The following is a 13,462-nucleotide window of genomic DNA, read 5'->3' as shown; positions in this document are numbered from 1 at the left end:
CTATTGAAACGTAATGAAAACGTTTCGTTTTTAAAACAAATTGTGATGGGTGATGAAAAGTGGATACTGTACAACAATGTGGAACAGAAGAGATCGTGAGGCAAGCGAAATGAACCACTACCAACCACACCTTCCAAAGAAGGTGATGTTGTGTATATGGTGGGATTGGAAGGGAGTCCTCTATTGTGATCTCCTTCTGGAAAACTAAATGATTCATTCCAACAAGTACTGCTCTCAATTAGACCAACTGAACGTGGCACTTGACGAAAAGCATCCAGAATTAGTCAACAGAAAGTGCATAATCTTCCATCAGGATAATGCAAGACCTCATGTTTCTTTGATGACCAGGCAAAAACTGTTACAGCTTGGCTGGGAAGTTCTGATTCATCCACTGTATTCACCAGACATTGCACCTTTGGATTTCCATTTATTGCAGTCTTTACAAAATTCTCGTAATGGAAAAATATTTCAATTCCCTAGAAGACTGTAAAAGGCATGTGGAACGGTTCTTTGCTCAGAAAGATAAAAAGTTTTGGGAAGATGGAATTATGAAGTTGCCTGAAAAATGGCAGAAGGTAGTGGAACAAAAGGATGAATATGTTGTTCAATAAAGTTCTTGGTGAAAATGAAAAATGTGTTTTTTATTTTTACTTATAAAATGAAGCCACTTTTCGGCCCGCCCAATATCTCTTTTCCCTTCAGTTTAAAGAAAAAGTTGTTCTTCTATGTCTCTAAATATCTCTCCCTGTACTCTAAAGATCGCATCTCCACTCCAGTTCTCCGGTTGCATAATTATTGTACCTTTCTTTGTTCCTCTAATATTTATTTTCTCTACTATATTAGTGTTCAACAAGGGAAGCAGAAAAACTTATATAGGATTTTGACTATGCAACTGTAGGAGCTGTTAGGTTGAGTGGTCTCTGTAAGGCTCCTCATATCTAAAGCTGGAGCTTTAACTTCTCAAGGTAGACAATCAGAAGAGGTGGAAGTAAGGTGGGAGAGAGCAAGAATAAGCTGGAAACTGTAAACACAAGCTGGAGTCCATGAGGATGGACCAAAACCTGTGTTAGTTCTTTTCCCTCTAACTTTGGTCGTGTCTTACAGAAGCCAGGGCCGTCATCATAGAGTTAAACACTTTTTCCTGGCCCAGAAGTCAGAGAAGCTGAAGTAATATCCACTGTAAGGTGGAGAAGTTGCATACCTGGCTTCTGCCTCGTGTTATATGATAAGCGGTGTGTATGAGCTACAAAATAGCTGCTGCTTCACTTTCATCATCCAAATCTCCATCCATAAGAATCTCTCTTGTGGTCCACTCTGAACAAACATACACAGGAAAGAGAATTCTGGGAAATGTAGTTTTCCAGCAAGTTGACATATTACAAAGCCACCACAATCTACCCTTTGTCAACTTGGCAGCCATATACATTTTCTTAAAACTTATTTAACCTCGGTATAAAGATAATAACAGAGTAATGTTCTGATTAACATGATTCAGCTATCCCATGTACATCTGATCACATGCCAACCACTTCTCCTCAAAAGGATACAAAGTCCCTTTTGCTTCTCGGGGTCATATTCATTCTTCTCGTAGTTGATTCCTATGCCTTCTTTGATATCCTGTAACTTAAATACTGAGATATAGAGTTAGCTAGTATTAATGTACCTATGTTAGATAATAAGAGGATGAGAGAGGGTAAGAAAACAAATATATTTGGTGTATATATATGTATTTCGTTATTATATATGTATATAAATGTTACATGTGTTAAGATACACATGTATATATACATATACAATAAATACATATGCATATAGTATATACACACAAACGTATTCATATAAAATAAGAAGGAAAACCCCATAACTACTATAGTCCTCATTTCTGCAGCTAGTTATGTGGTCATAGCTAGTTATTCCATATTTCTTTGCTCTCAGCAAGCACCTGAGCCACTTGTGATTCCTTACATGGTAGGGTGACTGAAATGTCCATTCCTGAATCACATGGGTTATTGGCAATCCTGGCTGAATTGGGTGGTTTTAGTTCACTATTGACTTTAATCACAGGATATGGGAGTTGTAGAAGCAACCTTGATGATCTACTGAATTCCGGAAATATTCCTCCCTACCCTCATTGTCATTCTCAAGTTTACCTTGATAATCAGGATCAATCACCCAGCTAGTAGAGTAGCCCCTTTCTTTGCTGACTAATTCAGTGATAGGAGGAGCCAAAGAGGCCAGATGGTAGTCTCAGCTTGTGGCTCAGTGAAATCATTCTTGTGTTCCTTGGTGGAAGCATTTCTCCTTTTGGAACTAAAATTCTCCAAACCAACAAAACTAAAATTTAAGGAATGAGAAGCAAAAATTTTGCTAGTGGATCATCAAGGATCACTCTCATCTCCACATTTTTTCTAGAGAAAGTTCAATAACTGGTGACTTTATTATTATTATTTTTACTTTTATTGGAGTATAGTTGATTTAAAATGTTGTGTTAGTTTCTACTGTACAGCAAAGTGAATCAGTTATACATATACATATATCCACTTTTTTTTGGAGTCTTTTCCCATATAGGTCATTACAGAGTACGGAGTAGGGTTCCCTGTACTATACAGTAAGTCCTTCTTAGTTATTCATATCCACATCTCAATTCCCGCAGCCGTGAATTCTATCAATAGGAATGGGAGAAATAGCACCATATCACCATACGTTCGATATTGACTTAGAACGTATATTACAACCTGGAGAACATTGCTTGAGCCCTCCAAGACATTTTCACCTACCTGGCACTGTAACTGAGTGTTCCAAAGACCATTCCACTATTCTATCAAGCCAACTACTTCTGGGTGATGGAAAATATGGTTAAACCAGTGAATTCCATGAGCATTGACCCAGTGCCACACTTAATTTGCTGTGAAATGATTTTATTGGTCAGAAGTGATGCTGTGTGGAATACCATAATAGTGAATAAGACATTCTTTTCATCTCTGGATGGTTGTTTTTGGCATAAGAATTGTGTGCAAGGAAGGCAAATTCATATCTAAATTGTCTTCCAATAAGAAAAAAGTATTACCTCTTCCAAGATGGAAGTAATTCAATGTAATTATTTGCCCCCAGGTAGCTGGCTGATTACCTAGGTAATGATGCCATATTAAGAGCTTTGTGTTGGTCTCTACTGTTGGCAAATTGGACACTCAACGCTGGCTGTAGCTAGGTTGGCTTTGGTGAGTCAAAGTCCATGCTGCTGAGCCAAGGCGTAAACTCTATCCCTGCTACCACGGCCCCTCTTTATGGACCCATTAGGCAATGGCATGAATGTGACTGGGAAAGGAAGCTGAGTGACACCTCCAGAATGGGTCATTCTAACTACCTGATTATTAAAAGCTTTTACTGCAAGCTTTTTCTGTTTTTAACAATCACCCTGTGGTGAGTATTCACATGGGAGACAAAATTTCATGCTGCATGCCTTCTGGGAGATGTACGTATACATGTTTCCTAGATTTCCTTGTCACCAATTTTCCGATTGTGATTCTTCCATGTCCCTGACCACCCAGCCAAACTGTCACCCATAGCCCGTGTATTAATGCAGATCCATACCTCTGGTCATATTTCCTTCCAGGCAAAATGAACAATCAGAGGCACTGCTCAAAATTCTGCCCAATGGGAGGATTTCTGTTCACCACTGTCCTTCAAGGATATCCCAGAAAAGGGCTAGAGGGCTGCAGTTGTACATTTTGGGGGAGTGCCTGTACACTGTGCAGCAAGCCTGAGTTTTTTTTCTTCCCCAGTTAACTGTTCATAAGGGACAACCCATGAGGCCGTAGGTGTGGGCTGAGATAGAGAGTAGCACCTTCAGATGCGATTTTTATTGCCTCCAAAATTTGAAGAGGGTTACTAGGCATTCTGCCTTTTTCTTAGCGGTAGATGAGGCAGGTGCAGCCACTTATCCTTCACTTTGGAAGGAATGTCTCAACATGTTTCAGATTATGGAATCCCTAGAAATTTCACTGAGGTGTGAGGACCTTGACTTTTTGTAGGATTTATTTCTTACCTTCTGGCGCACAAATGTCTTAATGTGTCTAGAGTAATTAATATTTCTTGCTCACAAGGCCCATCCTCATCATATCATCAATGTAATGGTGCATGATATGGAAGGGGAAAGTGATCAAGGTCCCCTGTAACTAAGTTATGACATAGGGCTGGAGAGTTGATATACTCCTGAGGTGGAACAATTAAGTTGTGTTGCTTACCTGGCCAGCAGTCTTTACTAACAGGTATAGAAAAAAAACAAAGCATTCATAAAATCGATAGCTGCACATCAGGGCCAGGGGATGTATTGATTTGCTTCAGCAACAAAACCACATCTAGAAGAACAGCTGCCTTTGGATCAACACTTGATAAAGCTTATGATCATCTGCTGTCATTGTCCAAGACCCATCTCTTTTCTGCACAGGCCAAGCACATGGTCGAGTGTGGATGAGGTAGGAATGGCCACCCCTGCATCTTTCAAGTCCTTCATGGCACTAATCTTTGAAATCTCTCCGGGAATGTGGTATTGCTCCTGACTTACCATTTCTGTAGGGAAAAGCAAATCTAGTGGCTTTCACTTGGCCTTTCTCATCACTATAGACCTTGTTCCACAGGTCAGGGAACCAGTATGTGGATTTTGCCAATTGCTGAGTATGCCTATCCCAAATAAGCATTCTGTATCTGGGAAAATAACCACAGAAGGCTCAGGGACCTGCTATGAGATGGGCCTGAGCTAAAATTTCATTGGTTACCTGATCTTCATAAGCCCCTCCGCTGACTGGTAGACCACACGATCCTGTGTGTGTCTGGGAATTAGTGTCAGTTCAGAGCCAGTATCTGGTAATCCCCTAAAAGTCTGGTTATTTCTCTTTCTCTCATGCACAGTCACACTGCTAAATGGCTGCAGTTCCATTTTGGAAAAGCTGGGAGGAAAATTATCAGTATACATTTCTGACAGCATAGCAGGGTCCTTCCTCGAGGGGACCCAGACTTCCCTTTATTCAAAGGACTCTGGGTCTGTGATCTGGTTCAAGTTTGGGAACTGGTTGAAGGGTTATAACTCTTTGTTTTGGTAATTCAAGTCAGACTTCAGTTCACTAGACTTAGAGCTTTTCTGCTTACATGGATAAAGTAAGATTTGAGCAGACTGCCCTTTATTTCAGTTCTAAGTACACCATGAACAATTATCTAACTCCAAAGATCTTTGTGAGCCAGACTATTCTGAGTACTGCTTTGGCTTCACTGTCTATTAGAGTAAAATGCTGATCTTGCTTTTGAAAATTAAGTCCTTCCCCTTGGCACCTGCCAGCCTGGAAACTCATTATTCTCTTTGCATTTAGAAATCTCAGTTTGATGGTAGTGGTTTCCAATGTAATTTCTAAGCTACAGAAAAGGGCCATTACAGGGCTCTTTAAGGATGCCAGAGCTCACTTATTCCTCACAGCTATGGCAAAGGGCATGTTCTCTGGTCCCTCATGAGGTAGGTGAGCATACCTTTCATTGATAAATCCGGTCTAATATCCCAATATCCCTAAGCCATTGGATATCTTCCTCTATTGCAGGTTTCAGAAGACTATAGTCCACGGGTCAAACAAATCCAGCCTACTGCCTGTTTTGTAAATAGTTTTATCAGAATACAGTCTTGCCCATTTATTTACATATTTTCTATATCATGTCACAATGGCAGAGTTGAATAGTTGTGACAGAGACAATATGGCCTGCAAAGTAAAAAAAAAAAAAAAATTACTATCTGACTCCTTAGGGAGAAGGTTTGCTGGCCTCTGCTTCACAGTCTATAAAGGAAGCTCTGCATTTCAACTTCATTTAGTGTAGAACACCTTCGGGTTTATACTTCAGTCCATCAACAGGGCAAACTGCAGAGCCATTCCTGGCCCCTTTCAAGCTAAAACATCAAATCTAGGATCTCTACTTAATGGGCCCGTATCAATAAATTCATCCCAACTCCTCCATTTCATATGCCTTCCACCTTAATCTTATACCCTTAAGATCCATTCCCACACATTTTACCTGGGTTTCTGTTGATCTAAACTGGAAAACGCATGCAGTTCTTTTGCGGTGTATTTCAGCTCCATGGGTAACATTTTGTAAATCACACTTTTGGTCTTGCTGGGACTTGACTCTGGTTATAGGTCTAGAAATTACTCTGCAATTTGGCTTCTACTATTCTGCCATATTTGACATTGTTGATTAAACTTTTACTTGCATCGATTTCTTGAAATGACTCTTTGTGGTTTTCTTAACTCTTAAATCTCTCGTCACACTCCTTACTTTTTTCTCATGTTCACATTTATTTATAGGTATAGTGACTCATGCATTAATAACAAAGAAGCAGCAATACGATTGCTTTATGGTAGCTAATGTACTTGATATGATTGCTTCAGGTTAGCTTCGCCTGAACACTAATGAATACATTGTTATACAATTTTTATGGCATACAATATGATAGTAACATTCATATACATTATGGGAAACATTGTTATATTTAAAAAAACACATTTACCTATGATGATAGGCTCATGTATAGAGGCTGAGAGAGAGAGAGGTATAATGTACAGTAATGCAATTCTTTGAAAGGAAAGCTATAAAACAGTAATGAAGCGAACACATTATTCATTATTAATTTTATATTAAATATCCCTCACATATGCCTATGTAAGGATGGACTGTTTAACACAAGTCTTGCACACAATGTTCTATACCATGAATACTTAAGTAATGATGATGATATCAAAACATCTCATACAGTTCTTGCCATACAGTTATGAGATTTTCACATGAAGACACGCACGTACATACACAACAGATAAGTTCAATAACTGCATGGCATGATGATTATTTACTATTCATTAAGTGGAAGTGGATCATCACAAATGTTTTTGTCCTCATCTTCATGTTGAGTAAGCCTATGAGGAGGAAGAAAAGAAGAGGTTGGTCTTGCTGTGTCAGGGGTGGCAGAGGCAGAAGAGGTGGAGGGGGTGGAAGGGGAGACAGGAAAGGCAGGCATACTTGGTGCAACTTTACGGAAATATATTGTAATTTCTGTCTGACTTTTTGCTTTTCCATTTCTCGAAAAATGTTTCTATATGGTACTAATCCTTCCACAGTTTCCTTTAGTTTTAGTGCCTGTATCACAGAAGGGTTTATGTTATAAAAGAAATCAAAAGCAGTCTTGAATAATCAGAACGCTTATGTCACCTTGTCTAATGTCAATTTGTTTTCTAGCACTGCTTCTTCTGTGTCTTCTTCCTCATTGTCTTCCTGGTTTGGAAGCACTCATCTCCATCTAGTCATGTTTTGTTAATTCCTCTGGTAAAGTGTCTGTTAGCTTTTGAATTTCTCTAAGACCCATATCTTGAAACCCTTACCCCCGTTTTTGCCTTCTCTGCAATCTCTTTCTTGATTTCCTTGATTAGCTCTGTTGTAAATCCTGTGAAGTCATGCACAACATCTGGACAGTTTTCTCCCAGAGGAATTTATTGTTTCAGGCTTTATGGCTTTCACGGCTTTTTCTAGAACAATAATGGCATCTTCAGTGGTGTAATCCTTACAGACTTTCGTGGTGATCCCTCTACTGGGGTTCTCTTCCATAGCATTGACAGTCCTTTTCATAGAGTACTGTGTGTAATGAGCCTTAAAAGTCTTTATGACCCCCTGATCCAGAGGCTAAATTAGAGACACTGTGTTTGGGGGCAGGTAGGCCACTTTGATGCCTTTGTGTTGAACTCATGGGGTCCTGGGTGGCCAGGGGCATTGTTCAATATCAAAAGAACTTTAAAAGGCCATCCCTTACTGACAAGATACTTCCTTACTTCAGGGGCAAAGCATTGGTGGAACCAATCCAGCAAAAGGGTTCTCATCCAGGTCTTCTTGTCGTACAACCAAAGACTAGTAGCTGGTGTTTATCTTTTCCTTTCGAGGCTCAGGTGTTAGCAGCTTTATAGAGAAGGACAGTCCTGATCGTAAACCTGACTGCACTTGCACCAAAATGTTAGTTAGCCTATCCCTTCCTGCCTTAAATCCTGGTGCTCGCTTCTCTTCCTTACTAATAAATGTCCTTTGTGGAATTCTTTTACCAGAATAGGGCACTTTTGTCTGTATCAGTAAACTGTTCAGGCAGATATCTTTCTCCTCAATGATTCTCTTAATGGCATCTGGGAACTTGTCTGCTGCCTCTTGGTTGGCAGAAGTTGCTTCTCATGTTATCTTGCTATTTTTAAAGCCAAACCTCTTTCTAAAATTATCAAACCATCCTTTGCTGACATTAAATTCTCCAGATTTAGATCCTTCTCCTTCTTTTTGCTTTAAGATGTCATAAAATGATTTTGCTTTTTCTTGGAATCACATTAGAATCTATAGGTATGCCTTTCTTACAGCAATCCTGCACCCACATAAAAGCTGCATTTTTAAATACGAGATAAAAATGTATTTTGCAAAAAGTACAAGGTTTTTTGCACCTACTTGTATAATTGCAGTGACAGCTTCATGAATTTCCCTTTCTTTTTTTATGATGATCCTTATGCTGGATTCATTTATCTTGAGATGGTATGCAGCCATAACTGAAGACCTTAATCCATGGTATATATCAAGCAATTTAACCTTCTCTTGCAATGTCATGACTTTTTTCTGCTTGTTGGGAGCACTTCCAGCTTAACTAGTGGCACTTTGTATGGGTCCCATGGTGATATCCAAGATGTATGGTATTGTGCTAAACACAAGGAAAAATATTAGAGAACCATGAGAGACCATTTTTTTTTTTTTTTTTTTTTTTTTTTGCTGTACGCGGGCCTCTCACTGTCGTGACCTCTCCCGTTGCGGAGCACAGGCTCCGGACGCGCAGGCTTAGCGGCCATGGCTCACGGGCCCAGCCACTCTGCGGCATGTGGGATCTTCCCAGACCGGGGCACGAACCCGTGTCCCCTGCATCGGCAGGCGGACTCTCAACCACTGCGCCACGAGGGAAGCCCATGAGAGATCATTTTTAATTGAGATACATGATTTACTGGAGAGACAGACTGCTCACAAGGTGATGATTATTGTCACATGGTATTTTCAGCTGATACAACACTTGAGCTCACCACAATAGCAATAGGAGGTGGCTACAAAATTATTACAGTAGTACAGTATGTGCTACAATTAATTTTATGCAGTTATGGTTTAGTACTACATCTTTATGTTTGTTTACATTTCTCTCAACTGGAAATGGCATTATGTACCATCTGTTAGTGTTTATGTGTAAGTTTTGATAAAGATTAACTTTTTATAACAAATTTGTGTGTTTTATGGTAGTGGATGATAAAATAGAGTAGTATGTACATATATTTTATGCATTCGCGGACATACCTTTTAATTTTTTCGATATTTCTAGGCTACATGGTTTGTCTTTGAGTTTTTTCAAATTGTTGCAAATCTCAAAAAAAATTTCCAATATGTTTATTGGAAAAATTCTGTGTATAAGTGGACCCATGCAGTTCAAACTGTGTTGTTCAGTGGTCAACTGTAGTAGCATTTTGTGGAAGCTATCGTGGGGTAGTAGTTTAGATCACAGACTCTGTTTCCAGACTTCCTTAGTTCAAAACTCACATCTGACATTTACTAGTTCATTGATCTTGGGCGTGTTTCTTAACATTTTTGCACCAGTTTTCTTGTCCATGGAATGAAGGTGATAATAACAGTACCTACCTCACAAATTTGTTGTGAAGATTAAATTAATTGATAAATTAATAGTTGTGAAGCAGTTAGAATAATGCAGAGTATCAAAAATGTTTGTTATTATTTTGTAATTCTAGCAGACTGGCTATCACAGAAATAAGTTAAAATATTGCTTTAATGCACTTCACAGAAGCATTGGCTTTAGGTCTCTTTGATGAAGTGAAATCTTTCCACTGACTTTTCAGAATTTTTGAATAATTATGTAAAATATAATATTACTTAATTCAGCATATTATACTCTTCTTCTGAAGGGTTTCCTAGCTCAAACATTTAAAATTACTCATTAAAACTAGCTTCCCAGGACTTCCCTGGTGGTGCAGTGGTTAAGAATCCGCCTGCCAATGCAGGGGACATGGATTCAAGCCCTGGTCCGGGAAGATCCCACATGCCGCGGAGCAACTAAGCCCATGCACCACAACTACTAGAGCCTGCGATCTAGAGCCCACGAGCCACAACTACTGAGCCCCCGTGCCGCAACTACTGAAGCCCACACACCTAGAGCCCGTGCTCCACAACAAGAGTAGGTACCTGCATGAGAATGCTGCTCACCACTACAAAGAGTAACCCCCGCTCTTTGCAACTAGAGAAAAGCCCACGTGCAGCAATGAAGACCCAAAGCAGCCAAAAATAAATAAATTTATAAAAAAAAAAACCCACTAGCTTCCCATTATTTAAACAACTCTTTTATGTAAGAACGTGTATGTGTATATATAGTATATATATGTATATATATGTGTGTATATATCCATGTATATGTCTGTGTATATGTAAGAGAAAGGTTTTACTATTTATGAATAAAAGTCATACTATTTATGACTTCTAATCAGACCTAATGCTTAACATAAATGTAAAATGAAATTCTGTGTTTGGGCTATCTCATCATTTACTACCAGCTTAATTGGACTCATGTATGTGGATAAAAGTTGCCTATTTTAAATCTTTGTAGATCTAATACATTTAAAGAGAATACTCATTAGCTTTAAAAAAGGAAAGAAAAACCTGGGTGTTTTGTAACTTTTATATCTGCTCTACCACAGAAGCAGCTTATGTTTGGGGACTATATTGCATTTGAATTTTGTGTCTCTAAATGTCAAATAAATGAGAATCTGAGTTTGGTTAAGCAAGGCAATACACATTAGTTTTGAAGATATTTATTGTGGTTCAAATACTTTATGACACATGCCAACATGTTTCCTCATTCAACATCAGTTTATGATATTTATGCCATTGTTATGTGAATTGTGTGGTTGCTCTAAGATGCTTGACATATTTGGTTCTTCTTGATCGGTGGCCAGTGAGGTCAGAACTGTTCCATTAGTCCAAGTAAGCACATACAAGTGAACTTTTGCCTTGATTTTTTTTTAAGTTTTGCAACCACAAAATGTATAAGAGTAATTAGTTATTCCAGGATGTTCATTTCAAGAAGATTATTGCCTGGGGTGGCGGAAGTCCTATGATATTTGGCTGTGAACCAGTTGTGTAATCCCTCAGAAATGTTCTGCATCTTGCATTGGAATACTTTGGAGAGGAGTGGATGCACCTTGAAAAGTACTTTTTTGTGTGTATGAATCATAAATTCAGTCTTGTTTCAAACCTCAATTCAGATAAACTATGAAAAAAAATGAGCAGTGGGCCAACTGCATTTTGGTGCTGTTCTGTTTTTTCAAACATCTTGTGAATGAGCAGTGTTCTGATGAGAAAGTTTCTCTGACATATAATATATTTGATAGATATTTGAATGTGAAACCATTGCTTTTACACCACTCCTCAAATGGTTTCACTTATTTCATATCTTAAAGTTTTTCATTAATAAGGAAAATATACTCAATGCACAACTGAGACACTATGTATTGCTCTATAAATGGTAACTTTCTTTTGCTGTGATTTGTGTTTATTTTTCATGAGTTGGTATATTCTTCAAATATTATAGCATATTGTCCAACAAAACCATAGTTGCTGTTCTACACTTCTCACATTTAATTATGTTTCCTAAGACTCAACTATTCCTCTTTTTCCTCCACTCTCCCTCAACCCAAATAGCTCTTAATTGTATTCTGTCCACTTAGCCTTCCCTGAGTTTGGATATTTATTTTCTCATTCTCTTACATAATAAAAATAATATAGTAATAATAATATCTAGTTCAGCAAGTATATTTCACTTTTAGTTCCATGGGTTTCAGTGAATTCTGTGATTCTTAATCTTGAAGCCAGTGTTACCCTTTGACCTCATTTCCTTTCCTATTCATTTCTCATTTTTCTTTTTTTTTTCCTTCACATCTTTATTTCCTATTAAAGGTACTTTTTCTGAGATTTATCTATAGTAGGCATACAGTAAACACTGACTAACTTTCCATTTGCTTTTATTCCATATTTCTTTGTTTCAATAAATCAGTATTGAGTAGATCAGGAAATGAAAATGCTCATTATTGTTTTCTTGGTACACATGTTTTGTCTAAAAGTGGCAATAAAATCTGTATTTACTCAGCTGCTCAGATTATTGTTAAACTAAAAAGTTTCTTGAAAAAAATTACTTTAGTAATCTGTACATCCCATCATCTGCCAAGGACAGATTATGAACTACTAGTGGAAAATAATCATGTCTTATTCATCCTTGTGTTTCACTCTAGTACCTCATGAAGAGCTTCACATATTGTAGATAACTTAGAAACTGGCTTGGTAAGTTAATTTATTCTAGTCTGGGGCATTATGATGGGCTGCCAAATATTTCTGCTAAATAAATAATAAACTAATAGATTGACTCTACTATATTTCTTTTGACCAGTGGAGTTGCATGCTCTCAACATAGCATATATCTTTGTTATAGTCAAGACAGTGAGAATTTCTGAAATTTTCACATGGTTCATAGCACTTTGCAGTGAAGTAAAACTGTCATTAACTTAGAGTTGATGCCCTGGATGCCAGACCAAGAAAATGGAGAAATATCTCTATAAACCAGACAACTAGTTTTTTTAGCAATCTAAACATTAAAATTGGAAAATATTTGGCCAACAGCTAAAGAATGAGAGTTAGAGTGAACTTCCTAGAATGGATTTGATTTCTGTTGAAGTGATTACTGTTTTTAAACAATGAAGTCCCTAGGACAGCTAGGAATACCTTTGAATTTAATTTAAAACCAGCACATGACAGATTGTATTGCCAGCGATTGCAATGGAAATTTATTTAATGTTTTTCTCCAGAAAGATTTTATTTATATAGGACATCTTCCAATCATGGAAGATTATTTAGATAGGTTCTGTAGGAATATACATAGCTATTGTTCAATCAATGGAGTTCCTGGTTTTATTTTTCTTGTGAATTGTTGATGACAGTATCCAGAAATGTTAGTGTTAGGTTTCTATGATTCTGAAATTGCCCAGAATACAAACTTCTCTAATTTAGTGAACTGCAGGAAGAAAATGCATGTTTTCATCCCCAGTAGACGTCGATGTGAATCTTAAACCAGGTTCAGTTTGGAATTCTTACATGTCATTTCATAGACCACATTTTAGTTTTAAGTAATATGGTTGCATGTAACCCTACAAATATTTTCTACTAGTTAAATGATACTCATGAGAAGAATAAGAGTTATAGTGTTATTTATTTATTAATAATGATATTGTGTTGATATTTAATAATAATTGACCCAGTTTATAAACTCTTCTATCTGTTTTACCCTGTACTGCCAGTGTCAGTAGGGAATGTTGAGTTA

The sequence above is a fragment of the Lagenorhynchus albirostris genome, chromosome 4 (assembly GCF_949774975.1).
Source record: "Lagenorhynchus albirostris chromosome 4, mLagAlb1.1, whole genome shotgun sequence".
Classification (NCBI taxonomy): domain Eukaryota; kingdom Metazoa; phylum Chordata; class Mammalia; order Artiodactyla; family Delphinidae; genus Lagenorhynchus; species Lagenorhynchus albirostris.
Note: the sequence above shows the minus strand (reverse complement) of the source record.